A 26,544-nucleotide genomic window follows, 5' to 3' on the forward strand; every position below is an offset into this window, starting at 1 on the left:
CACAGACCAAGTGGCTTTTTGTCAATTTCCGAACTTAGAGCTTCCTACTCTTTGGAGTCATTTGCGTTTTCCTATTGAAAGAAAAAGAAAAAAGACTACATACTCAAGTAGCCAGTAAAATGATTAGAGAATATTACTCATAGTGAAGCAATTGGAAATACAGGTCCAAGAGTAGAGGATTCTCTCTATGTGTATATCCGAAACATCCTAGGCCAGAGCTTGGAATATATCACTTCATGTCCTAGAGTTTACCTGGTACAACATCTAGAGTTCTCTCTGGCCTGGCCTTCTTCAGGGGTGACATAAGGAATGGGGCAGAGGGGTGAAGTCATGTTAACTCAGAAGTTCACAAGTTATGATAAATGCTGGACTCAGGTTTGCCTGTAGAACTGGGCTCAGTCAACTCTCAGTGGGAACTGAGGAGATTTTGTGCTGATTATCTAGAGGGTCACAGTTGGAAAGGTGAGGAAGGAGTGAGGCCACTGTTTGGCATGCCTTCTTTCTTTTTGTAATTTTTTAATGTTTATTTTAATTTTGAGAGAGAGACAGAGAAAGAGAGAGAGAGAACAAGTGGGGGAGGGGCAGAGATAGAGGGAGACACAGAATCCAAAGCAGGCTCCAGGCTCTGAGCTGTCTGCACAGAGTCCAATATAAAGCTCAAACTCATGAGTTATGAGATATGACCTGAGCCAAAGTCAGATGCTTAACTGACTGGGCCACCCAGGTGCTCCTGCCTGCCACCTTAATGTCTGTGTCAGAGTAATGGACTTTTCATCATGTCCAAAGTCAAGCCGTCTCTGTGGCACATATTTGGGTTGGGGCCAGAAAAACAGCCTATCACTACAGAATAAGCAAATCCAGACTGCAGACCAGGGACTGATTACACACTGGAGAAACTCTGTGTCTGTCCCAAACCCATTGCACTAGTTTTCTAGGGCTGTTCAAACAAAGTACAACAAACTGAGTGATTTGATCAACAGAAATTGATCATTTCATAGTTCTGGAGGCTAGAAATCCCAAGGTCAAGGTGTCAGCAGGGTTGGTTCTTTCTGAGGGAAAATCTTTTCCATGCCTTCCCCCCAGGTTTTTTATAGCTTGCTTCCTTGTCATTCCTTGGTGGGAGAAAGCCTCTCTCAGTCTCTCTCTTCATCTTCACATGGTGATTTCCCAGCATACATGTCTGTCTTCAAATTTCCCCTTTTTATAAGGATACCCATCATAGAGGATTAGGGCCCATCTTCATGGCTTCATTTTAACTTGACTTACCTTTGTAAATACCCTATCTCCAAATATCGTTATATTTTAGGGTACTGGGTGTTAAGATTTCAACATACAAATTTTTTTGAGAAATATGATGCACCTCACAGGCACATATAATGAATCCACTCTAATTCAGTCCCATGCACAGTTACTTGAGAGAACTGTGTACCATGAAAGCCTGAAGCCAGCTCTGCCTCTAATTTGCAATTTGACTTAGACTCATAGATTCTGAGGCCTCTTTCCATTCTGGCAATAGAGGGCTTGCTGTTATCTCAGATTTCTTTCATCTCTAGTCTTCTAGGACTCTGCACCTCTTTCTCCAAAGGTCTCCTGTTCTGTCTAGGAAGTCTTATGTTGGTTAATAGCATCATGCTTACTCTTCAGGCTTATAGTGGTGTGAGCTGTTTCAGGGACTGGCCCAATGGAGAATTCCAAACACCTACCACAACAGGGGACAGAGAACTGATTCATGCTTTTATTTGAACTGTCAAGAATACTTGTGAGCTTCTAGTTTTGTATATGTATGATGGGTGTCTTCATTATCCTCTAACTCCTCACATGAACAGGACTTGTCAATAGTGTAACCTCTCATCTGGTATTACCTAGGATATGTCAGCCTGAGGGGCCTGACCACCAGAGGTGGTGTCTTGGGTTTGGGACCCTTTGGGAGCATGGGAGATACACACTGCTGGATCTCACCAAGTCTTCACAATCAATGTGAATGGTGAGCCACACTGCACACACCTAGATTGTTCTCACTGATCTGCTTAGCCATTCTTGAGTGCCTTGCAAAGTAGTTCCTTTTGAGGAAGGCTGAATTTCACACATTTTAGTAACCTATTTTTATATGCACATATGACCTTTGGACTCTTTATTTTTTAGTGTTATGTATGTGTATGCATACTTTATCAGAATTTTATCTATTTTACTTTATCATTAATTTTTGAGTATTGTAAGCTTACTATCTATGTGTCTTGGGCAAAACACTTTGCCTCTCTGAACATCAGATTCCTCATCTATAAAATAGGCATAAAAACCTCCATTCTGTCCCCTTCAAATGAATCAGGTGAAATGGTAGGTAATGAGCAAAGAACTTTATAGACTACATATGTCCCTGTTCATACCTTTTGTCTTAGGGTGATAATCAATAGCATCTCCTTCTAGACCCAGAAGTGCCTGAGTTTGTATAATAAATTGTATGATCACCTTAGAAAATAATGAATGCAAGAATTATTGGTTTATCATACATGTCACTATATAGATGATCTTAAATCTTGGGTTCTTACATACTCTCACTTAAAAAAAGGTTAGAAACTTTTTCCTTTGCTCACTTTAAAGGACAGAAAAACTGTCTGAATATGAGCTCTACACATCCATGCCTATTCACATAATCAATGTCATGGGCCATTGTCCAGCCCAGGTGGGTGCTGATGATGCTCTGTCCCGGGAACTGTTCCATCCCTGCCAGTACTAAGGCTGTCCACAGGCTTCGGTCACTCACCTGATTCCCACCCACCCCCACTGCCCACCACCACTTACTCTATCTCTGGGATTGACTACAGGGTGATACCAGTTTCTCTAGCTCAGCCTCTCCTGTCTGCTCCTAAAGACAAGTACTCAGGCCCTGTCCATTTTGATGACAAAAACACTGATCACACTGGTAGACAGATGGTGACAGAAAGAATAAAAACATGGGAAGGCTGTAAAGCTTAAGAAAGGTTACCATCTTCCTCCAAAGTCTTTGTTGTATATTTCTCTACTCCCTTTCTCTGACTGTAACTGCAAACCTCAGTAGGCTTCTGTCCTCTGCATTTATGCATAAGGCTCGAACATACCACTCTCTCCCTTTCTTCAGAGTTCATTTTTCTCTCTTTTAGGAAAAAAGCACACCTGTATTAAAATCTTGTACCTCACCTAATGCTGAATAAAAGCTTAGGTCCTTTCCTTGAATGAACATTTGCATCTCTGAGGATTTACAGACTGAAGAATCCTTATTTAACAGGGACTTTTATCCATCTAACTGCATTTTTTTAAAATTACTAGTAGCACTGACATTTTTAGCAGTGGAAAGCAATTTAGGGATTACAAAATCTACCATGCACTGTCCCCTTTTGCACTGTTGAAGAAAATGGATACCCAGAGATTAGTAACTGTCTTTTAATCACAGAGTGGCCCTCTTGCTAGGTCTCCAGACTCAAGATTTCTAACTAACATACTATTCACAGTCATTTATTTATCATTTTGTTTTTACATAATGTATTGGATGTAATAAGTGTTCACCAATGAATAATGAAATATGGATGGATTGTATAGTTTCTAAATGTGCATCGCAAATGCTGAACCTCTTCCTTCTGTGGATTACATTGGCCAGATTTTTTGCATCAGCATTTCTAGAATTCATAGTGTTTTGATTATTTATAAAGCAACTGACCACAGTCTGTGGCATGTAATAATTTGTCATGAGGACAATAACCACCACTTGGGTCATTCTAGGGATGAAATGAGATAGGGTACCAACAATCTTCAGTGTGGATGTGAATGCTCAGGGCTGCAAAGCTGCATGTCAGAGTGATGACTTAGTGAGAACACCTAGTTATAAAATACCCTGCACTGACAGTGGAATGAGTTGGAGTTGAGGACTGGGTGATTTGGAAACGTCTCTTGGTGTAGCCTTCATGAACATAGGAGATCTGTTGTAATTCTGTGTAATAGTGTTTGCACTTTTCTTGCTAACACCAGAGGCTTCTTTGTTGTTGTCCCCTTTCTGGGATTCCTCAAGGCAACCTGCTGGTACAGACATGTAACCCGTAGAGAGTAAATCAATGATGAGGACACCTCCTCATGCTAAGGAGACACAGGGAGGTGAATCATCTGGATTTACTCATTTCATGGATAAAAAATACTCTTTGGATCCTCAGTTTCCTACCAAGGCTTGGTTCAAACATCACCTTTGCCTAGCCAGAGCCTTCACCTTGAAGTGATCACTCATTATGCTAAAGCATGACACCTGCACCTCTAAGCATGCTCTTATTGCCTTTTATATTGTGCTCTAATCTATGCCTTATTTTTTTCTGTATCTCCCAGTGTGCTTTGCCCAGAATCTGACACATGGGAGAAGCTCATGAACTGTGTTCAGAAATGGAGGTGAGAGGGGGAGACAGGGTGAGGGGACTCAGTGGATCAGGGCCAACCCTTTATCTTGTAGAATACTTCTAATTCTTCTTGTTAGTGCCAAGTGCCAAGGGACCTAAACTTCATCTTTGTGCCTGAGCTGCATGCTTCTATGGCCTAGATGGATTCCTTGGCAGCACAGAAGCTCGGCAACTGAAACATTTATGGAAATTCAAGCAAATTGGTGAATAAAGGGGACTAAAAGAAGCCCACACAGTCTTCTCCCATGCTCTATTTCTTTTAAAGAAGTCTGTTTGTGTTATCACTTCAACAGTTTGGTAAATAACCATGCCTTCTCACTGATCTGTCCTCTTGTGCTTGAATGGTAACATGTGATGATTAGTCATGGAGAAAAGCTGTATGCACCTTCCAAGCTGCTTGATGATATGTATGCAGGATTTTGAGGTAAATAGACATGAGTGCAAGCTTTGAGTGACAATTTTAGTATGTGTTCATTGACTTGGAATTTTCAGGTTTATTTGTATCAAGCTGAAAAAAAAACAATGTTTTGACACTATAGTGATTTCCTTTTTCTTTTTGGCAGCATGAAAACCTTATTTTTTAATACTTTTATTAAAAAATCCAAGGATGCCTGGGTGGCTCAGTGGTTAAGTGTCTGACTTTGGCTCAGGTCATGATCTTATGGCTTGTGGGTTCGAGTCCCACCTCGGGCTCTGTGTTGACAGCTCAGAGCCTGGAGCCTGCTTCGGATTCTGTGTCTCCTTCTCTCTCTCTCTGCTCCTCCCCCGCTCATGCTCTGACTCTCTCTCTCTCTCTCTCTCTCTCTCTCTCTCTCTCAAAAATAAATAAATATTAAAAACAAACCAAGAGTTTTCTCAAAGCAGTTGGGCTGGGAGGTGTTGGAGAGGGTTGTTCTTTATCATCTCCCACCCTAGCTCAAGCCCTTTGCACACCATTGTAGGGCTCTATGGAACACAGAAAACCTCCATGTTTCCCATCATGATCACTCATGCAGCTTATTATAGAAGACTATTGGACTGGATGTCAAGAAAGGTCAATTCTAGTCCTGGCTTGGCCATTAAGTTGCTGTAACATTGAGTAAGCCAAGCTCTCTTCCTAGGTCCCAGTTTCTTCATTGGGGAAATAAAAGAATTTGTCTATATGAGTTCCTTTCTAGGGCAACCTAAGGGTTCATAATTTTATTTTAGTCCAGTTTATAATGAAAGTTATCTTCCTTTAACTTAAAATCACATGACATTATAGCACTGGATGTGGGCTTATATAGCTTCAGATTTCTTACATAGTCCTGGAATTTTCCTTTTTTTTTTTGTTGGCCAAGAATCACGAGATGCTTTGCTGAATGCCTTCACTTCACAGCAGCCTTCAGCTTCTCACCTAACTAGAGTATTTCTAGTCTCTAAAGGGCTATCCCATTCATCCCTCCTGTGGCCTTTGTAGAAAGGGTGCAAAGGACCAGGGAGGGTATCTTATGCCTATCTTTCAGTAAGGGAAAAGGCTAAATAGCCTAATTGGCTCCAAGTCACACAGCTGATAAGTGATGATGAACATTTCTACCTACTCATCCAGAGCCTCTACTGTGCATTGGGTTAGCTTCTGACAGCTGGGAAACTGGTGGCTACAGAATATAAGCAATTTATGACATTTCCATAGAAAGCCCCACAATCTTTTTGTCTTTAATAATTGACTGCTTTGGGTCCTTTTTTCCCAACCCAGACACAATAACAAACAGAGAGTATAATCTCTACGAGGTCTCTTAACTCTTCATCTCTTCTCTGAACCTCCACTTCTGTCCCCTCCAGTACATCTACTCCCCAACCAAAGAGATTTTTTTTTGAAGCACAAAAATAATCACATCACTCTCCTACAACCTTCTTGGTGTTTTCCTACCATCTTCTTGGAAGCTCTGTAGGGTAGTCTAGATTCTTGCACTTCATATGTTAAACTGTTCCCTTCCCTCCTATCATTTCCATGCCCTCCATTTATTTGTTCAAAACTGACTTTCACACTCATGATATTGCAGTGTTCATGCTAGGATGAAGATGACAGCTGGCAAGTGAAATAGATCTCATTGAGGCCCTATCTGAGATAACCATATAGAGTCTAGCTAGCCAAATGTCATACATTTGACACAGCTCAACCCAGTTCTCCCTCCCATTTCACACATCCTCCCTCCACCTGGCAAACGTCTGCTCATCTTCAGAACTCAATGTCTATCACCTCTGTTAAGCTATTCTCTGAGTCTCACGGAGAATTGAATGAAACTTCCTTTCGGCCCCCATTATACTCTGTATATATGTCCATGATAGCACTAATAACACTCTAACCATATTCATTGGTGTACTAGACTGCAGATGCCTTTAAGGTGGGAAACACAATAAATATTTATTTAGTGCCCTAGCAGTTTTGTGAGTCAAAGTAATGCACAATCAGTAAACCTCCACCTGGGAACTCTAGTCCATTTACTCTGCTTATATTATTTTTAGAACTAGGTTTATCTTCCTGTAGCTATATCCTAATATATTATCCTTTGTGTTAGATCATCTATTAGATCACTTGCCATTTCAGTACAATATGCCGAAACTCTTGACTGATGCCACTGGCTTGAGTTAACTTTCAGACGATCACAGAAGGTGGCAGCTAATGGATGGGTGAACCAGACAGAGCCTTATGTATGCTACAGCCATTTATACTCTACAGAACCCTTCCTATCGCAGACATATAGAGGGGAAATTGTTAGATATGGGCTATGTTTGTGACCAGATCAGGTTATTTTAGATCATCTGCTGTTATCTTGCAATTTCAGCTTTGCTAAAAAAGTGCAGGATTTATTTTTAGGGTTTTAAAAATTACAGATTAAAAAAAAGTAGCATGCCTAAGCAAAAGATGAGAGGATGAAAATGCCAAGATAAAAAACTAAACATTTCATTGTTTTCAGGATTCTTTAGAAGCTGTTTTGTTTAGCACATACTATTCAATGAATCTGTAAAAACCTACCTACCTTCCATTTTCCAAAGTCTAACAGAAAATTGATAACAAGTGAAGATATAATTACTACTTGATGTTGAAACCGATGCTGTGAATTCCTGCATTTCTAAATTTTTTTTAATGGTTATTTTTGAGAGACAGACAGAGTGTGAGCAGGGGAGGGGCAGAGAGAGAGAGACAGAGACAGAGACAGAGACAGAAACAGAATCCCAAGCAGGCTCCAGGCTCTGAGCTGTCAGCACAGAGTCTCGAACCCACAAACCGCTCAAAACCACAAACCGTGAGATCATGACCTGAACCAAAGTCGGACGCTCAACTGACTGAGCCACCAAGGCACCGGAAATTCCTGCATTTCTAATAGATGTTTTATTTTAAATTCAACCCCTGGCAAGACTTGTGCATTCAGTTGAGAGATAACTTTTTCTCTCCAGACACAGGCTCCAAGTTACTACCTTTGCCTTAACCCCACCCATCTCCAAATGCATCCACGTCTCTTTAGCACTTGTGGTACTTTTTGCAATTTATTCATTTCTGCTAGTTTGTATGTTCAATGTGTTTGCCTTCTGTCTTGTTTTCATGCCTATTCAATCAATTTTTCACACTCCACCAGAGTGAGATGTATCATCCACCCATCTGTCTGTCTCTCTGTCTTCCCTTATTCTGAAACTAAATTATGTCACACACACACCGCTGCATTTATTTGGTAAAACTAATCAAGATTTATAATCCTATATTTAAATAGTGTCTGTATGTGATTTATTTAACTCCTGGCTAGACTGTGAGGTCCTTGTGAGGAGGGATCATGTCTTTTCTGTTCACTACTGCTAGCCCAGTGCCAAGATAACCACTTGGCAAGTCTATCGCTTGTTTAAAACAGGAAGTGCTCACATTCAGTGCTACTCCATTGGCACTCCTGGTCTAATTTAAAGCACACTGATTTCATTGGGGTTATACAATCTCTTCATCTTATTATAAAGATACCTTTTTAATATCTCACGATGGATTGATTTGGTTGGCACAAAATGAATTATTAAGGTATATTTCAATGAGAAGGACATTGAGTTAACTTCAAAATTCTAGCTACCTCCTTTTCCACATATCTTGAAAAAAGTGGAGGCAGACAGTGTGCTGTTAAGCATGTTTGTCTCCATATTCATATACCTGGGGTTTGCTCTATCACCCATTAGTGGCAGGACTTGGAGCAGCTCACGTGACCATTCTGACCCTCTAATGTGGGGGGTTGGGTTACATGTCAGTCTATGTAATTGGGTTATATAATGCAAGTGCAATGCTAGGTCAATTAATACAGAGCACAGAAAAAGTGGTTGTTGCTACCACTATTGTAGGATCTATGTGTACAGGGGAAAATGAAATCCTTGGAAACAAACTGGAAGGTTTTTTCTTTAGCATCTCTTCTGCCAAAATGTATATTGATTGCAGCTGGAAGGAAACCACAGTGAGAGGGTAAAACGATGCTGAATAGGAGTCAGAACCTGTTTAATATTCTGATAGCTTGAATATGTTTCTTTATGTTTTATAATAATGATTTAGTTTTTAAGTGACTTCTCTGACATGAGAGCCCGCTCCATCAGGAAGACTATATATTGCTGAAAGGCTACCTTCAGGGAGCTGGCCAGGCAGGGGCCAATGGGATTGGACCAGTGTGTTTGGCTGAGGGTACTCTGTTGCCTAAGACTTTATGGGCTTCAAAGGAAGCCAGTTGTGCTGCCTGTGAAGGACCAGAGAACTAGCCACCTGTCAGCCTTGGACTTAATTTCTTGAGAGCCTACTATGTGCTGCACTCAGTAGTAGGCACTCTGACAAAAAGATTACTCTTGACCTATAGGACATTTAGGAAAATTGATTCTTGAAGTGGTGATATGACATTTCCTAAGCTACAGTTATGATCAGGTCTTCCAATTCTAAATCCAGGGCCCTTTTCATTGTATAGACCCTACCCCCATGCCCTGCTGCATATAATCGTATTAGTAACTGTGTTTACTAAGTACTTTCACACAGATTACCTTACTTGATTGCTTTCTCTGTCCTCAACCTTTCCAAGGCATGCTCCTGTATTGTATATGGCATGCCTGGAAAGCACATTGGATGAAAACCGGCACTCTGGCACTGTCTCCTTCACCAGTTAGCTTTATTACTTCAAGCCTTGAAAGAGGTTTGCCTCTAGTCTAGTTATTTGGTAGAAAAATCTGGAGCAGATAGGTTTCTTGACAACCAGGTCTCCTAAGGATCTTTGGAGATAAAATGTACTAAACAGATAAGTATTTATGTATTTGTGGAGACCACATAATTAAAAGCTGTAATTATGACTTACTACTTCAAGTAGTAGATAAAACTGTGACTATAAAATGGGATAAGGGAAAACATTGGTAGAAAAAGTTTACTGTACGGGTGCCTGGGTGGCTCAGTCATTTAATCATCTGACTCTTGGTTTCAGCTCACATCATGATCTCATGGTTTGTGGGTGTGAGACCCACATCAGGCTCTATGCTGACAGCGTGGAGCCTGCTTGGAATTCTCTCTCTCTCTCTCTCTCTCTCTCTCTCTCTCTCTCTTTCTCTCTCTCTCTCTCTCTCAAAATAAACAAATAAACATTTTTTTAAAAAAGAAAAAGTTTACTTTAAAGGTTTGATCCTAATTTCTAATGAAAATGATACTTGGGGACAAAGGAGAAGGAGGATTATTTGTGTAAATCCCAGCTTTTGGCATCGAATCTATACAGACATGGATAGAGTTTAAGAGAGTCTGAGCACACCAAGTCTCCTCTTTGTGGGGGACCCAAGTCATCCTGCTCTAGAAAATAAAAGCCTAGAAAATCAGTCTGCCTAATAGAAAAGGAATGGGCAATACTTTCAGCTAGGTAGCTTTCAGGTAAGTCTGTGGGAAAGATCATTGTACAGAGTTAATTAATGTGATGGCTACTGTAGTTATTGGAGTTATTGGAGGCTATTAATTTGGATTTTATGGCAATTCAGATTTATGAAAATGAATTTGTAATGAAAATGAATGGCAGAAATAAGCTAACAGGGGGAATGCTTGGAGTATCCAGGCAAAGCTTCTTTTATAATAAGATATCACCTCTGGAGGATGAAGGTAACATTCCTTTGGGAATATTTTATTAAAAGTTAATTGTGATTTTCTTTTGAGGACAGTTGCTACTGTTCCCAGGAGGATGACCTTGGCGCTTCTTCCTTCTTTCTCTGATCTTTCCTTTCCTTCCTTTATACCATTCCTTCCAGATTCATCCAGGTCTGGTGGAAAGAAGCTGTGGAATATGGAGTGAGGAATGAGGAAGCCTACTCAGACTGAGTCAGATGCCCTGGGAGATTAGCAAAATGGATTTATCAGTAGGGATGGGGATGTGTTGGGGTGAGAAAATGTTTTGAAGTAGCATTTTTACTACTCAGTGTTAAGTTGTAGACATCAAATGGGGCAAGCTTGATGTGAAGTCACTTTCCCATATTCATACAGTTTGTAAAGTTGTAAAGCCATGATTTGAACTGGATCTGTCTGGCTTGAAGGCAGAGGACCCGAGGAATTCCTGGGCCTGGCTCCTGTTGGTTCTGGATAGCAGGAGGCTCCTTCAATGTCAGCCATTGTTTTCTTTGCCAGATTGATTACATTTTGTCTGGAACATGATAATCGCAACTCTGGTTGGTCTTCAACTCAGGAACTGTTTCCTTTATTTAATTGATTGTTGCTTCTATTCCATTAGACAAGACTCGTTCTTTAGGGATACAAATTATTTGTAGAGATAAATCTATAGCCTTTGTATTTATTATCTTCTCTTCATAACTTTTCATATTTTCCTGACTTAAGGCAGAATTTCTTCTTTAATCAATGATTTAATTTTTTATAGTGCCAGTTCCATTCTTTTCCATTTCCAGTGTGGAATTAATTTGGCTTTTGCTTCTTTTCTATTCTCAGCCAGCTTCCTTAATAATTTCAGACTGAATGTCTCTAAGATATCTTTTAATCTCATCAATCATCCCTTATTCTAGCAAGCCCATTACTTCACGTATTTATCTGAAAACACAGAGCAGATATTCCCAGGTTTTTTTCTTTTTTCTTTTTTTAATTCTGGTTTTCTGTACCTTCAGAGTGTCCAGTTTTACAGTATGGGTCCCACCTGTGCTGTTTTTGTTTTTGTTTTTGTTCTCTTTGAGCTTGGGTCCAAGACTAGGCTTTCCAAAAATGTAAGCTCCCATGTTCTCTCTTATCCCTTAATAATTTCCATGTGAATACGACAGATTCTGTCTCTTAGGAATTATGTTAGAGGCTTTTTGATGTGCAAAACTGCTCAGTAATTTTTAAGAGATCAATTAGTAAGGCTCTGCCTAAATAAGAAAGGATCTTCCACTTCCAATGCACAAATATTAGTCAGGGTTTTCCAGATACACAGAACCAATAGGATCTATATTGGCTGACATGATTATGGAGGCCAAGAAGTCCTGTGATTAGAGCTGGGTGTGATCCAGTCTGAGTCTGAAGGCCTGAGAACCTGGAGCCACATTGTTGGAGGAGAGGATGGATGTCTCAACTCAAGCAAAGAGCAAATTCACTCTTTTGCCTTTTTGTTACATTCAGGCCCTCTAAGGATTGGATGATAACCATCTACATTGCTCAATCTAATTATTCAAATGCCAGTCTCTTCCAGAAACTCTCTCATAGACACAGCCAGCTATCAGTTTTGCCAGGTGTCTGGGAATCCCTTAGCCCAGTCAAGCAGACACACAAAACTAACCATCACAGCCTGTCCTTTGGCTATAAAAGTTAACTTTTTTTTCCCCTTGAGTTATCTGAAACAGTTTCTAGCTCCTATTTCTCCAGAAACAGAGTATACAACTGTCAAGATTCCTCCTATCTTCCCCAGTACCCACCATCAACTTTACATTCCTTCCTCCTTGGCCTTTCTGTACCATGGAGCATTACTGCCTTAAAATTCTCATGTCAGGGACCCCACTCATGCTGTATGAGGAAAGGATTAGCCATCAGAGGAGAGAGGAAATCATCTTGGATGGCATAGCAAACCATTTCCTTGTTGTATGTGTGGAGAGGTGGATGTCATATTTCTGATTTGTGCACTTGTGAAATGAGGGTACACAGTAGGAGGTAGTCAGGGCCTCTGCTCATTTTCAAGCTCCATGTAGACACGTCAGTTGGGGATGAGGCCACATGCCTGTGTCATACAGATGAGTATCAATTGCTCCCAGATGCTGAAAAATTGTTGCTAGATATTATTAGTTTCTATTGTTATTGTGATGTCAGGTCATATTTTTTGTGTTTTGTGTGTGTGTGTGTGTGTGTGTGTGTGTGTCTGTGTGTGTGTTTGTATTTTAATACACAAATATGGAGAGAGAAAATTAAGTGCCATAAATATCAACACTTAATTCCTTGTGATATCTCATTAATGTGTCACCAGACTTACCTTCTGTATCTATAACTTCCTGGAGCCCTTTTAGAAGAGAAGGCATCCATTCCTTAGTTCGTGTTTTTGTATAAGTGGAAATGTAGTGTCAGCAGCTGAATCTACAATCTTTTGGTGATTTTCAAATCTAATTTGTCCTTCCTGTGGTTTGCTCAAGGCACATGGGGAAGCAGGCCCCCATCCTGGCTAGACTACCAATCCCTGGAAGACAAGGGCCAAGTGTGACTTATCTGTGCATCCTAAGCACTTTGCAAAAAGCCTAGCACCTGGGCTTTTAGAATGTACTAAATTATGGTTCCTAAGGGCAAGTGCAGAGACCTATTAAGATTTCAAGGGAAAATACAGCCACCTTTTCAATCACTGTATCATCAGCCCCTAATTGGATAACTATTTTGAAAGGTAGCCAATGAGTTTTTTGATCATCTTAACTGCGGTGGTAATTTCATACTAAATCTCCCACTGGAGAAATAAATTATTTTCATTGGAAAATTAAGTTACATTAAACCATGATTTAAGAGAAAAGCAGAATTCCTATCTCTTCTCAAGCTAACCCTTTATTTTCCAAATAAACCAAATGCCCTGCTTCCTAGGGCAAAGCTAATGCACTCTAAAATTTTCACTAGTTAACATACTCCGAACTCTGTTTTGCTCTGTTCTCCATGAAGATCCAGCTTGCTCAGCTTCACAAAACCATGGAAGAATGTTATAAAACTGCTGGTAGCAGCATTTGGGTACCCAAGGGAATGTTCTTGCAAACCAGCAGCTGATGTTGAGTTGACAGAGGCGAGTGGCGAGCCATAGAGGCAATGCAGCACTCTTACATGCCAAATTCTGGGTACCTGGCCATTGGCAGTTTCAGAACCAGCTTTCAGCCTGACAGAGCATCAGCCCAGTGTACCAGCTATTTTGTTGATACAGGAAATTTTTTAAAATGTGATATTTTTTAAAAACAATGGACTGATTATCTAGTAGATTTGTCATGGTTTTTGGTTTTTTTTTTTTTTTTCAATCTTCAAGAATCATTGATATGTCTGATTGTATTTTGTCCTGGTTAAACCTCACGGCACCTCTAGTTTGCATCTGTGGTTGCAAAGTGCTGATAAGGGTTCTTTCCATTCTCCAAAAGAGTAATGGTGGAGTGAAAAAAAGCCCCAGTGGTGTTGTGGGCCTTGTTGGAGAAAAAAAAGTTTCCCCAGAGTAAAACAACCATTGAAACTTCATATTCTCTTGCTCCTTTATTTGTTTTGAGAATTTTATTAGTATTTTGATAATTTTTCAAATTAAAAGTAGGAGCTGCATGTATAAAAACTTAAAGCATTGTTTGGCTATGAAATGTGTGTCTATTGATGAATTTGGTGTTTAAGTGTTAGCAGACTAATACTTAGTGTGTAGAAGCATTGCATATAATACAGCCAAAGGTAGGATTTTCTAAATTACAATGATTAAAATGTCCATTATTGTAATACCTCATGAGTCTGAAGATAACAGATACAACAAATTCAGGTGGTTGGAGCCCAGCTGGAAACTAGGAAATAAAGCTAAAAGGAATTTAGAAGAGATAAAGATGATACCTTGAAGCTTACCTGTTCTCAGTCCCTCTTCCCTCCTTGCCTCCCACGCATACACACACTTTGGGAGATTCTTTTCACTTTTTTTTTTTTAATTTTTTTAACTTTTATTTATTTTTGAGACAGAGAGAGACAGAGCATGAACTGGGGAGGAGCAGAGAGAGAGGGAGACACAGAATCTGAAGCAGGCTCCAGGCTCTGAGCTGTCAGCACAGAGCCCGACGCGGGGCTCGAACTCAGGACTGTGAGATCATGACCTGAGCCGAAGTCGGACGCCCATCCGACCGAGCCACCCAGGCGCCCTGGGAGATTCTTTTCAGATTTTATTATTTTAACTGTAGATATGGTTCTAGTAGAGGTAGCGATCTATCTTTTCATCCATAGAAGATGAGATGCACCTGAAAGCAGGCACACCAGCTATAGTTAAAAGAGGCAGTTATGAGTCGGCTAGAAGAGGCAGAGAAAGAAAAATGATAAAAACCAGGCAGAAAAACTCTAAAAGTATTGGGTCCAATCAAGTGAGGAGACAGGAAACCCTGTACATTTCATTAGATCCAGAGGACACAGCAGTACAGGGTAGTGTGGGTATTCATCGTAACCATCCTGACATGTCAAGAGAGGATTAAACTATGTTCAATATAGTGTGCCTAATAAAGAGCAGAAATGTACAGTGCATTTCAAGAAGCATTCTGTGCAAGTAAGTCAACGTTTTTGTGAACTTAAATGTGGGGAAAAAACCCTCTCAACTCACTAGAGAACATTGGTATCCAGAATAGCAACCATTTCATGATTATACATTTAGCTTCCTGTGGTTGGTATGCACTGGGATCCTTTGTTATTTATAAGTTCTGTGACCTTGGGCATGAGATTTTATCACTCATAGCTTTAGATAGAGTTCTCTTCTGTAAAATGATTGTAATAACATTTATCCCTCAGGAGTGTTCCATAGATTCAATGAGATTTTTTTTCTGAAGTTTTTTTTTTTTTTTTTTTTTTTTTTTTTTGCATTATGCCTCCCCAAAAATTTGTATTTAAAAATTTTGGCTATTATTTATTTCCAGCCTTCTGTGAACAAGGACATATAATGGAACTGAGTACTACCAATACAGACCATACATTATGTTTTTATGATTCTACCCTTAGGTTAGGTGTCTTCTTGTTGAAAAATAAGGTGTCTTCTCTGAAAAATATTACATGAGCTAAATACATCAGCACTGGGGAGACTACACCATAACCTTGAAGTAGTTCGTGCGGTTACTGGATTTGGGGAAGGATAATTCTTTGTTGGGGTGGGAGTTGCCCTGTGCATTGTAGGATGGCTGGGGAGTGGCATCCCCAGTCTCTGCCCGCTAGATGCCAGTAGTACCTTCCCCCACCCCACTTGTGACAACCCAAAGGGGCTCAAGAGTCATTGTCAAATGCACCTACAGGGCAAAACCACCTTGGCTAAGAACTACTTTACTAGAGAAACAGATGTATAAGTATAAAGCATAGAGTTTTAAACTGCAGTTGCAGATAAATACCGAGTGTTTTTAAATTCTTGTTCCTTTTGTGCTGAGGCTTTGGTGACATGTATCTGCTTTATTGCAATTACCAAGATGTGTATCATTTCCTTTATAATTTAGATGTTCTTCAGTGACAATTAAAGAAGAGAGAGAAAGTCTTGGAGTGGAACAGTGTGTCTTATGGAGTTTTTTGAGAATAATGCTCCCAGGTGAACTTCAATTACTGATTTTCTGGATGGCTTTAAATCAATCAACATACATTTAATGAACATGTACCCCCCAGCCCCCTACTTTTAGGTCCTGTGCCAGATATTGCAAGGGAAAGAAAAAAATTTTTTTGACCCACTTGGAAAAGGGAATTTCTTATCTGATGTGCAACATTTCTTTTCTGGTTCCCTGTCTCTGGAGGTAGGTGGTGTTAGCCCCACCAGTTCCAAACAGTATGCCTTTCCCACTAGCTCCAGTAATCCTTTGCTCTAATGTCCTCATTCCTTAATTCACCTCTCCACTCTCCACCCCTGCTGCATAATTATGCAGGGCTCCAAACATCATCATCTTCTTTCTGGCATGACTCAGACTCCTGATAAGTTCCATTTCTGGTTGCCTCATTTAGGGAAAATTATCTGCTTCTTTTAGCCCACATTAGTGTGGAACACTGGTCTATCTCTTACTCAGTCTTTCATTCTAAAATGCAGTCATAATCAAATTTTTCTGGCTCTCTATTCTGTCTACATTTGGGGGATTCATCAGTTATGATTCCATGGGTGAATACCAGTAGCAAGAGATCTGAAATTATAGTGACTTAAATGAAATGGAATTAATTTTCTCTTAATGTCGAAGTCAAGGGGTAAACATCCTAAAGCTGGTATGATTGGTATTATGATATCATCAGCCTCTCAGTTTTCCTCCATCCTTCTGCTCTGCCATTCCTATTGTGTCACTTTCATTCTCAAGGTTGCTTCATGGTCAAAAGATGTCCATCTATTGTAGCTCCAACCATCACATTTGAGTTTCAGGCAGAGAGATGGGGAAAGAGAAGGGCAAAAAGAAGGCCTGCCGAAAGAATACTTTCTTTTTCTCCTATGTCTCTCTTAAAATGGTTTTGTTTAAAATTTAAAACCTGTCTACAAAGGGGCAGTTGGGATATGTAGGTGGGCACATTGCTGCTGCCAATGATATAGAAACTGTGTTACTAAGGAGGAAGTGAAATAGATAATGCTCAGGCAGCTTTCATCTCTGTCATACAGAGAATTTTGAGAGGAATTCATATCAGATGTTATATACCCTACGCATGCAGTAAGACTTCAATAAGATGTTTCGTATTCTGCATAGCAGAGATTTCTTATCATATTAATACTGAGTTATTATTCCTAACATGGTCTCTTTGTGCTTAAGTACAGAGCTGGAAGGACTTTTTATCATTGCTCCAGGGAATGAAGTGGAAAAATATAACATTACTCTGAAAAGTGAAAGATATGGTCAATCAGTTCAGTTGACAATTAGTTTTTTCCTCCACTGATTTGTTAGAAATGGCTAATAAGCCGTGGATTTTTATAGACAGCTAGAGTGTATCAGTGAAACATTGTCAGGATACCATTTCTTTAGTATATATGAAAATCATGAACAGTTCTGACATACAAGGGGAGATGTAGTATTCAGGTCTGTTAAACTGTGATGTAGTAAGTAAGGTATGGGAGAAAGAATGGACTGTGTTCAACAATTCTCTATTCTACTCCAACTTGGTCATTTCCTGGCTCCGTTACTCTAAGGTTTCATTTTCCACTTATAATGTTTTTAAATGTTTATTTCTATTAGGGACAGGGTGGAGGAAGGGCAGAAAAAGACAGAGACTGAATGTGAAGCAGGCTCCAGGCTCTGAGTTGTCAGCACAGAGCCTGATACGGGGCTTTAACTCACAAACCACGAGATTATGACCTGAGCCAAAGCTAGCCACCTAACTGACCGAGCCACCCATATGCTCCTCCATTTTCCACTTATAAAATGGTGCTAATAATCTTTAGCCTTCCTATTATTTGTCTTGTCCTTTCTCAGATGTGTATTGAATACCCACCTATGTCAAGACACTAGAGTAGGATGGAGGTATTTTGAGGCTTAAATGAAATATATTGTTTCAAAGCATTGAAAACATTCAAAATGCTGTTGGGCTGCTGGTGTTGATTTTATTATTTAGATCTAGATCGGATTTTATTCATTCTTGGTAACAAGGAAACTATTTTCTAAAAATATCCTGGTAGCAATCAATTACCTCAAAAAGAATTCTTCTCTCCTGTGTGATATTGCGACAGTGTATTACCCATTAATACTAATGAAGGAGGACCTAGGAAACACAACCAGATAACCTAGATTTACCCCTCACCCTCTTACTTACCCCCTGCCCCCAGACTTCCACAAAACACTTCCTTTGTGCCCACTTCTAAATCTAAAATCCACAAGTGGCATACCTTATGCTTTGTCTATGCAGTGGCAAAATCCTGTCATTCTTCACGTATTTGTTATGAAACCATCAGCATTTATAAAGTCAGCATGGCACCATTACTTAAGAGGTCCAACATGAGGAATGGATACTGGAAGGAAAAGAGTTTTATTTATTTATTCATTCTGGTTTAATGAAAATTTGATCCATTGTCTTTTTCTTAATTAGAAATGATTTGCATCAAGGTTTTCTTACAGTACAGGAACTAATTAGAATATTTTTAATAATACAGATCTGCACTGTGTTCCCAGAAGGCCACAGAGCTCTGTAAGAGAGAAATAATTCATTCTTTGGTCTGTATTGTATAAGAGGAGAGGAGATCATATCTGGTCGAGGGGAAAATGGTGGCATTTACACCCAGCTTTGACAGGTTTTGATGGATTTTGATAGTGGAGCACTCCAGAAAGAAACTCCTAAGGTAGGGAATAGGGGAATTCCTGGGGGTGGTTAGGGAAAAGTGAGAGGATTTTGTGAGCATTCCAAAGAATCAGAGTGTAAACTCCTTGAAAACAAGAACAGCAAGCATTACCCATCCCCACATCCAGCCTAGTCATGCTGATAACAGAGAGCTTGGCGATTAGTTATCAAATTGGATTACAGCCAGTTCTAAGCCACACCAAAAGATTTCAGGAAAACAGGTGTGCCCACCTTTTCCTCTCATCATACTTTATTGCCACTTGGTCTTAAAGAGTATTTCACATATCCCATTTGTGAGTCATTTGAAATATGGTGTTATAACTGGGCTACCATTAAGTCCTATGCCACAAAAGAAGCTTATCCCTGGGATGCCATAGATGGCGTCTACTCAGATGAACCACAGATACTTACATCTCCCTTCCAACAGTTCTGAGTGGTGGTACTGCACCTTAACATAAATTCCTGGTTTATTCCCAAGTAGTCCGTTTTACCTTTGACCAGCAGACCTACACCCCACCACATACACACAAAAAGTTAGTGTGCAGACTTAGAAGGTGAACCAGCTAACTTTGGGACTAGAACTGATGCTTTACAAAGAGATAGACATCCACACTGGCAAGGTAAATATTTTAAGGCTGTGGTTCTCAAACTTGAGCAGATAGCAGAATTGCCTGTAGTTCTTGTTCAAACATTGAGTGCTAGGCCCCACCCCTGGAGTTTTTGATTTAGTAGGTTTGTGACCAGGACCTGAGAATTTGCATTTCTCAAAGTTGCCAGGTGATGTCAGTGCTGCTGATGTAGAGATCACCCATTGGGAACAATTCTTTACGGATATTGTAAAGCCAAGCACAAGTAAGCATCCTCTTTGGGAAAGCATGAGAGCAAAATCCTAGGGAGGATGTTTTACTTTGCAGCCGCAGAGCTGGTCTGGGTTTCTCTCAACAAAGCTGGTGCCCACTCAGAGGAATCTTGCCATGCTGACCAAAGGAACTACCTCCCAGGATGAGTCTTGCCCTTTCCATCTATCTGAGCTGTCACTCACGCTGTTCTTTTCACATTGCCATGACTCCCCTTCCTGTGTCCACTTATTGAATGAAATACTCACTCTTCAAGGTCCAGCTACATGCCAGAGGCTCTCTCTGACTCTCATAAGCAGCATGAATTATTATGTGTGCCCCTAGCTCCTCAGTTATATCTTTACGAGGCACATGTAACATCTGCCCACATCATCTAGTTACACTTATCCTTTTTAGTCCCTCCTGTAAGTGTAATGGCTGGAAGTCCAGGAGGAGAGGGTTTGAGTGGGATTCGGTTTTCCCTGGCATCTGGCAGAGTGTCTGGCATAGAGTATGTGCCTGGCGAATATTTCTTGAATGAATAATAAGTCTTTTAATCCTTCTTCTTCTCATTTAACAGCATCCTCTGCATGAATAGTGTGACTGGAGGGCGAGAGAGCATTAATACAGAATGAAATTAAATTTGAAATCTAGAGACTGATGATTGAATCTCAGCTCTGCATTTATTAGCAGCCTGACCTCAGGCAGTATGCTGAACCTTTCTGAACTTTGGTTCCGATCTCTGTCCGGTGCGAAGAACCCAAACTCTCAGAGATGCCTTGGGGGATAAATGAGACACTGTACCTGAATGCTTGGGCAAACTGTAACTCCTGTAAATGTGAACATGATGCTAACTGCTTAAAGTTTTTTTATGTACAACAAAAGGATGTATGTCTTCCAGACCCAAAGTACCAGTGGTTTCAACACACTTTGTGTGATGATGTGCCGGACTCCATGTTCTATTGGCCAATATTAAATGTGTTGCCTACATGAAAAAGTATCTGATATTTGTGTTTGGTTCATTTGCCTTCAAAGGTGAGGAAAAAGGATGGGAGGATGAAATAGAGAAGCAGGTGTACTATTTTGCCAGTTACCAGTAACTGTCACTGAACTTCCCTCATCATTTTCTATGATGTGAAACAGTCCCAGAGCCGATAGGATGTGAGAGCTGGAAGGCCCTCAGTGATGTTGTGTAGCCTTCTCATGTGATAGAGGAGGAACTGCACTTTAGAGAGACATCACCCACCCAGGTTTACCCAGCTGGTCGGTGCCTAATTCAGACAACCTGAAAATCCCACCTGAGGGCTGTGAAAGACGTCTATTGGTCTAAGAAACTTGGTGTTCAGGCCCTTCTTATCCTGGGACTGTGGTTTCTATCAATCCATTGACCCAAGTGATTTGGATGTTTTTGATGTTGTGGGATTTTACTGAATCTCCCCTTTTGGCTCATCGTAGATGTCTATGTCTGTGAATATAAAGGACAGATGTAGGGGCACCTGGGTGGCTCAGTCGGTTAAGCGTCTGACTTCAGCTCAGGTCATGATCTCGCGGTTTGTGAGTTCGAGCCTGCGTCGGGCTCTGTGCTGACAGCTCAGAGCCTGGAGCCTGCTTTGGATTCTGTGTCTCACTTTCTCTCTGCCTCTCCCCTGCTCATGCCTTGTCTCTCTATGCCTCAAAAATAAATAAAACATTAAAAAAAATTAAAGGACAGATGTATAGATTTCAGCTAAAAACTCTATTTTTTGGTGTTTAGGTTGTGAAGATCTTCCTAAAAATTGGAACATTAGGACAGAAATAAGTTGAACTTAGTATCTTATTCATTGTTTTAGGATTAAACATCGATCCATGAAACCTGTTATTTACATTTGTATTTATGTTGTTCATATTTTTGCAACAAAAATCAGGATATATGGTCTGAGGGTAGGACTGAATATTTAAAGTTAGGATTGTACCATTTGAAATATATCAATATTCCACATATAATTGTATTTTAGATTTTAAAAAGCCATTATGCTTTAAAGTATAACATTTCATTCCTTAGGTCATGAATACTCCAGCTTCATTCAGCAGCTTTCATGGAACATTTTCTGTGTACCAGGGACTTTGCAAATTGCTAATGATACAAAGTTGAACTATGTGTAGATCTTGCTTAGAAGAAACTTAGAGACTGATGGGGAAAATGTCCTTAAAACTGTATTGTTACAGTGAAGTATAATAAATGCAATCATGTAGTAAATAATAGGTAGAGGGTTGGCACACACAAAAGCGAGTGGGCAGTTGTTTGGGTGGCTCATGAAGGCAATACAGATGGGAACTCTTTTTCAGAATGAGTAGGAGTTCATCAGAAGGGGGAGCTAGGAGAAAGAAAGGATGGCGGTTCTAGTAGCAGAAATAGCAGGTGCATAGGCATGAAGATGTGGAACACTATGGCGTATTCAAGTGGCTATAAACCAGCAGACATCTCTGGAATGCAGCATACGTGCATACATTGGTGGTGGAAACTGAGGATGAAGAAAGAGGTGGGGGCAAGTTTCTGGAAGGCCTTGTAAAGGCCATTAAAGGGTTTGAATTTTATTCTGCAGGAAAAGAGTTCTGACTGTGTTTAATTTGGGGGACATATACCTTGGTCAGAGTTATACTTAAAGAAAATACTCTGTTCTCTTTGTCACTTTCCCCATGACTCTTTTTGGTTCTCCTTCCTTGTAGTCTATAGCAGAATAACAGATGATTTTTTCCGTCAGGTACACCAGAGAGGGGGAACAGATTTGCATGTTGTCAAGTTATCAAAAAAAAAGAATTTCCTTTAAGCCCAACAATTCTTCCCCACCCCTGGAACTGCTAGTAATAAACATATCAAGAGTGGACTATACCACAGAATAACCCTAAACAGAATTTTGTAAAAAAAAAAATACTACCATTTATATGAAAATAATTCATAAGTGAAAACATTAAAATGAGATTTGAGTATAATTTTAATAACACACAAAACTCAAGATGTTTATTATAACCCAAAGTTAAAATAAGAAGGGGAAAACTAGATTGCCAAGGTAATCTATGAATTAAGAATTGAAACTGTTATTAATGAAGCAGAGAACCCTTACAGGGAAATTAATCAATAATGAGATTTGTACTTGAGGAGGGCCAGTCCCTACCTGCCCATTGAGTAGACATTATCATTTGAGTCACTCTGTTTATCAGAGTGGCTTGCTATGTTTGATAGTGGCTGGGGTTGTGGCTTTGGGGATTAATCTCTGCTGACAGATGAGGGGTAGATGGGATCACTTCCTGGGTCACTGTAATGAATTTTCCACTGTCTGGGGACTATCGGTTAAATCAGATGGTAGCGACTTATAGGTGTATTGATCCAAGAGCTGAGACAACTCAAAAGCCTTTAACTTTGATATCCTGGTTGTGCTGATTTTCAATATGATGCAGTGATCTCTCCCATGTAGAAACTCTCCTTCCATACTGAACAACATCTACTCTATCTCCCAGAGAGAATGATGACCTGAAATAATTTTAAGAGTGAGTCCATTGATCTGAGAATCCATTTTGTAGATTAATCAACCCCAAGTTCAAGGAAATCCCTAACTGCCTCGTAACCCCATAGTGCAAATTTAGTTCGTATTAGATTGCAATTCAATTGAAAGCCTGATCTTAAGGATAAATTATTCTACTTTTTGTAAGCATTATTTTTTGCCAGATTTTATCCTCTCTATTGCTCTTTCTGATGCCATTTCTCATTTTTCATATTTCTCTTTCTTTTGGAGCACAGAGCAGAATCATGAGTAAATGACCTCAATTAAAGTAATTGTTTATTTAGCTAGTTGGAGAAGGAGGAAAACCAACAAAAGCCAGAAGTTTGGTGGGTTTTAAAAAATAACTTGTTTTTGGCAAAAGAGGAAACACCCACTGATATGAGAATTCAAAATTCAGAGAGATTTAAAAGATTATAAATATTCTTTGACCCTATAAGGCTATGGATAGTTCACACCTGACCATATAATGGGAGGAGACACTCATCTTGTGTATATATAGGTGTCTTAGTGCCTTGATTTTCTTTATAAGATGAACAAAAACAAAGACAAAATCAACACAACCAACAAAATCAAATATTTTTCAAAAATACACTACTTTCTAGAACACTAGCCAGTTTTTATACCACAGACCATTTTTTTTGTAACACCATAAACCATTACTCACTTTTCTATCTGATATTTGTATATATCTTTTTATCCCATGATGATAAAATAACGTTACTAATAATACTAAAAATGATAATAGAATACTGTGTCATGTCAGAAATGCAATGGACATGATATCAGTTGGTATAAAATTGGATATGCTACCTATCAAAAATGTGAGTCTGCCCAAAGTGACCTTATCCTGTTAAGCCTTATTTTGCCCTTCTGTGAAATGGAGCTATTGCTCTGTACTACTTATTTCATAGAACAGATTTGAGGATCAAATTTTTAAATATATATGAAAATAGTTTGATACCTATAAAATACTATTTTTATTTGGATTATTTTCAATCTGCTTCTTCTTAGACAATTCTACGTAGTTTGCTTGCTCACTTGTTTATTTATTTACTCACAATGCATTTACTCATTTATTTGCACCTTATTGTCTAAGGAATTTGCCACTTTGAAGAGATCTCCATCATATATATTGATATACCTATTTTTTCCTAAATGTCCATAACAGAAGTGTCAAACCATGTTACTCGAGTTGAAATAAATTCCTGGTAACCATTCTTTTATTATTAATTATCAAGGGAAAACAAAAAAAAATATTGATAAGACTAGTTATTTCTTAATACTTCTTTGAGTATTTGGACATTATAAGGATCCAACAGCTTGATATATCACAGAGTTTCTTAAATTAGAAATATATTAAAATTTTAAATCTTACTTTGGCTGTTGGGTAAACTTTAATATTGGGTGAACTTTAATCCCTCTTCATTTTCTAGACTGAAAAAAACTGGTAGGGTTACTACCAGAAGGATAAATTGTGTGTGAAACACATCTTCTGGTTCATTGATAAGTATGTCATGTGGATAGAATCCAAAGCTTCATTAAAGCCCCAATGTATTATGGATCTACTTCATTTTTTATCTATCATCCTTAACATTCAGCACAAGGGATGACACTCCTTGATAGTACCTTTACAGGGTAGTAAGTGCAAGGTTTTATAAGACACATTGACTCCGTCTTCTTCACATTATTTATGTGAAGGATTACTAAAAGCTTTTTCAGCATGTTCCCAGGTAAGAAATTAATCTTATGGAACTGAACTTCCAAAGTCATCATTTAATATAGACATAACTCATTCATCCAAAGATCATCAAAGATAATATGAGCATAAAATAATTAATTTTAACAAAATCCTATATAAGCAAGCTGTCTAGATCTATCTACCTTTATGTCTATCACCTGTGGAGACTGAGAGAACACAGGTAGATGTCTCCAAGCAATTTTTTAGTAAAAGCTTCATTGATATGTGATTCATATGCCATAAAACTCACCCTTTTAAAGTGTACAATTCATATTCATAAAGTTGTATATTCATAAAGTTGTACAAAATCAACACTATCCAATCCTAGAACATTTTCGTCAGTGAAGAAGAAAACCTCATATCCGTTAAGTAGTCACTCCCTATTTCCACTTATCCCAGCCCCTAGCAACCATTGATTTATGTTTTGTCTCTAAGGATTTCCTTATTATCAACATTTTGTGTTGATTGAATCATACACTATGTGGCTTTATTGCACTTAAAACGTCTTTAAATTCATCTAGTTGTAATACATACTGGTATTTCATTCTTTTTATGTCAGAATGGTATTCCATTGTATTGATATACCAAATTTTGTTTATCCATCCCATGAGATCTTTACATTAACAAAAGTACCTCATGGATCCCTCCTCTAACCTTTTAGAAGAGAACACTTCTGGTGGAAAAATTAGCTATGAATAACAATTCATTTATTTATATTAACTGAGAGAAAAGAACTCCTTTGTAGATACCATACTGTGGTGGAAATGATAAAAATTTAGGTTTCTTTTGTAGGCTTTTCTTCCCCTGCTCCCCTAATTAAATGTGATTTCCTGCTGTGATTGAGTGATTGATTGATTGATTGATTGATATTATATATCAAACTACAGACTTTCCCTGGACGAATGAATCTGCTTAAATTTGCCTCTTCCTACCATGCCATCCTAGGTTCATACATTATGTTCCAATCACATGGGTCTTTCAGTATTTTCAATATAGTGAACTCTACCCTCAGGTCTCCACATATGCTGTTCTCTTTTGGAGTGTTCTTTACTTGGCTAATCCTTTATCAGGTGTAATTTTCAGTTTAAATGCCCCTTATCTTAGAGAGTCCTTCCCTGACTATCCCCTACATCCCAACCTAGTATAGACTATATCACCCTTCTATGTATGTATGTATTTATGACACTGAATGCTTTTCCTCTCTGGTACTTAACACAACTTGTAATTGTAAATTTATTTGTGTATTCCAAAATATAGCCTCTCCTAGGACGTTGGCTCCAAGAGGGCTGGATGTGTTTTTGAATGTGTTTTAACTGCCATATCCCTGGTGCCTAAAACAGTTTCTGGCACACAATAGGCATTCAGTAAATACTTGTTGAACAAACAATTGACTTTAATTATCAGCTGTGCCCTGATCACTCCCTGTATGGCATCCCTTTCCCAGACCTATCCGATGATCCATTCTAGTGTGGGCTGCCATCTTGACATCTCTATCTGGGTGTTCCTCAGGGTACTCCAAAGTCAGCATTTGTAAAACCAGACTCATTATCTTTCCTCTCAAACTTTGCTTCTACTTGCCATCTTTAATGATTTCTTATGATCT

At 39.2% G+C, this 26,544-nt stretch overlaps 1 protein-coding gene and 1 non-coding gene across 2 annotated transcripts in view; both read left to right on the top strand.

Moving 5' to 3' along the window:
* Nucleotides 1-26,544, top strand: part of FGF12 (fibroblast growth factor 12) — a 560,445-nt gene that overhangs the window by 44,705 nt on the left and 489,196 nt on the right. The gene's annotated exons all lie outside the window — the stretch shown is intronic.
* TRNAQ-UUG lies at nt 5,022-5,105 on the top strand. The gene is given in 2 exon segments: nt 5,022-5,057; nt 5,069-5,105. It is a non-coding gene; the product is annotated as a tRNA-Gln (tRNA).

This window comes from Felis catus, chromosome C2 (genome assembly GCF_018350175.1).
Source record: "Felis catus isolate Fca126 chromosome C2, F.catus_Fca126_mat1.0, whole genome shotgun sequence".
Taxonomy (NCBI): domain Eukaryota; kingdom Metazoa; phylum Chordata; class Mammalia; order Carnivora; family Felidae; genus Felis; species Felis catus.